Source organism: Penaeus vannamei, chromosome 16, assembly GCF_042767895.1.
Source record: "Penaeus vannamei isolate JL-2024 chromosome 16, ASM4276789v1, whole genome shotgun sequence".
NCBI lineage: Eukaryota > Metazoa > Arthropoda > Malacostraca > Decapoda > Penaeidae > Penaeus > Penaeus vannamei.
Window position 1 is genome coordinate 26,904,838 of NC_091564.1, and position 3,583 is coordinate 26,908,420.

Genomic DNA, 3,583 nt, shown 5'->3' on the forward strand with positions numbered 1-3,583 from the left:
ATTATTGTTTGATTCAGGTTGTATGGACCATATGGCCAACCAGAGAGCAGAGTGATGTGGCAGGGAAGTTGTCAATGGATCAGACTCTGAAGCCCCATACAATTAGCTTGCTTCGACCTCCGAAACAGAATAATTGGTCCTTCAGAATCACAGGAGCTCTTGGCGATAAGACTGAAAGGTTTTCCCTCCACTTGTCTTTCAGCATTAACTCCTTTGATCTAAGGTCTTGGTAATTCCTACGTGGGTGACGTGTTAGTCTAAGATGTAAATATTCTTAGCATCTTTAGGGGGATAATGCCAGTAACTCCAAAGTGGATTGCTGGATACAAGACAGTCGTTCATGCATGGAGAGATAAATACTTTGCTGTCTACAAATTAATCCGCCAGTGTGATAGAGACAAACCGGTTTTGCTGTTTTATTGAGTTCAATATGCATGAGATGCTAGCAATTGCAGTGATAAGATGATATGAGTCAACATCAAAATTCTTTTGAGAATCCTACCATCTTCCCAATTCTTATGAATATATTCATGGACATGGTATACGCAATTCGATATATATTATTTTTATCATTATCAGTATTACTTTATTTTTAATATTCTTAGTAGTAATAGTAGTAGCATTATAATTACTATTAATGTTGATGTATTTGCTGTTGTTATTATTATTATTATTATCATTATTATCAGTATCCTTATTGTTATAATAATAATAATTATTATTATTATTATTATTATTATTATCATTATTATTATTATCATTATTGTTGTTGTTGTTATCATTATTATTATTATCATTATAAGTAGTATTGTTGATATTATCCTCATCATTGTCATTATTACTGTTTTTATCATAATCATCATTATTACCATTAATATAGGTATCATCATCACTATTATGATTATTGTTATTATTTTCATTGTATTAAAGTTAGTATCATTCTTATCATCATCATTATTAATGCTATTATTATTATCTTTATCATTATCATTATTATTATCATTGTTGTTATCATTATTAACATTACTTTCGTTATTATTATTATCATTGTTATTTTATTATTATCATCATTAATATTAATAGCATAGGTATCATTATCATCATCATTATCATTCATAATACTATTGTTTATCATTATTATTATTATTATTATTATTATTATTATTATTATTATTATTATTATTATTATTATTATTATTATTATCATTATTATTATTATTGTTATCATGATTTTTATCATTATTACCATTGTTAACTAACATTATCACCATTTTAGGTATTGATATTTATCATTGTTATCATTATTGTTATTACTTTTTTTTCTTCGTTAATATTGTTGTTATTATTAGTTTTATCATTATCATCAGTATTATCACCATCATTTTCAGTATTATTAAAATCATAATCATTTTTGTTATCATTATTATCATCATCATTGTTAATATTATTAATATTATTTCAAATATTATTCTTGGTCTCATTATTATAATCATATTGTTGTTTTGTTGTCGTTATTGTTGCCATCTATGGTACTATTGTATTATTATTATCATTATTATTATTACCATCATTATTGTTATTATGAATATTATGATCACCAATATCAACATTAGAATTAGTAATATTGTTATTATGGTTATTGTTATCAATATTTTAAATATTATTAGTTATTATTATTATCATTATCATTAATATTTTCAATATTATTATTGTTTTTGCCATTATTATTATTATAATTGTCACTGATTAATTACTTATTTATCATTATCATGATTATTTATCATTATCCTTTTTTCCTTTATCTTTATTATCATTATTTTAATATACTACTATTATTATTATTATTATTATTATTATTATTATTATTATCATCATTATATTATTCTATTTTTGTTATATTTATTTTTTATCATTATTGCATCATTAATATTTTAATAAATTATTATCATCTTTATTATATATATTTTTTTGTTATGATTATCATTATCATCATTATCATCATCATTTTCATAACTATCACCATTATCACTGTTTTCCTTATGATTACTAAAATTTGATGAGAGTGCTACTTTAATTATTGTAAACATCAACATGGTATTCATTTACATATCGCTGTAGCATTACCGGGACACTGCATTAAAGTCTACGGTTAAAACCCACATTTCATTATAAATATTTTCATACTTTTTTAATTACCTTTATAACTACTTTAGGTGACGTATTTCTGACTTTCAACATAATATACCACATTTAAATTATAATGATAATGAGGATACAGATAAAAATGACCGAAAATGATAATGACAATAATGATCATGATAATCGTGACAATGGTGATGATGATGATAGTAATGGCAATGGTAAAAATGATAAGGATAACAACAATGATCATGAAAATCATGACGATAGTAATGATACTGATAGTAATAATAAAAATGGAAACAATAATGAAAATGATAATAAAAATAAGCGAATTATAACAATAATAATAATAATAATGGTAATGATAATAATGAGAATACTAATTGTTAATATGATAACACAAAATGACAATGATAATAACAATAATGATGATAATGATGGTGATAATAATTGCTATTTTGATAATAATAATAACAATGATCATGATAATGGTTGTTATTATAATAATAAAAAATCATAAAGATAATAACAGTAATGATATACTTCTTCTACTTCTGCTACTATTAATACTAAAAATGATGACAATAAATATGGTAATCAAAAATAATTACAATAACAACGAAAACAGCAATAATAATACCAATGATTATAACAATAATGATGATTATAATGATAACAATCTTAATATTCCTTATAATGATAATAATAAAAATGATGATCATAATAATAATAACAATAGTAGTAGAAGTACTAGTAGTAACTATAATGATAATAAGGATAATAGTAATGTTAACAATAATATGAATAACAAAATTAAAAGCAACAACGATGATGATGATGATAACGATGATAATAATAATAATAATAATGATGATGATAACAAAAATAATGATAAGAATGATAAAGGTAAATATAAATAAAGATAATAATAATAATAAAACAATGATAATGGTAATATTAATAACGATAATAGTAATAAAATTGATATTGATAATGATATTAATAGTAGTAGAACTAATAATAACAACAAGAAAAACAATAACATTGGAAAATTAATTATTATAGTAAAAACAATGATAATGAGGATAATGATAATAATAAAAACAACAATAATGATAGTAATAATAATAACAATGAGCTAATGCTAACGCCATCATTCCAGGTCGGAAAGGAACTGGCAACCTACCGCATCATCCCACAGCTCCATGCGCATTGCTTTAGAAACGTATCCTTTACGTCAACTTAGACGTGTAACCAACTCTGAATATGTTTATAATAACGAGGATAATAAAAACAAGAATCGTAATGATGATGATGACATGACTAATATTAGTAATACCGAATAATAAAAATGATAATAATAATAATTATTATTATTATTATCATGATAAAATAATGATGATGATGACCAGAACAATAATATCAGTAATGATGATCTTAG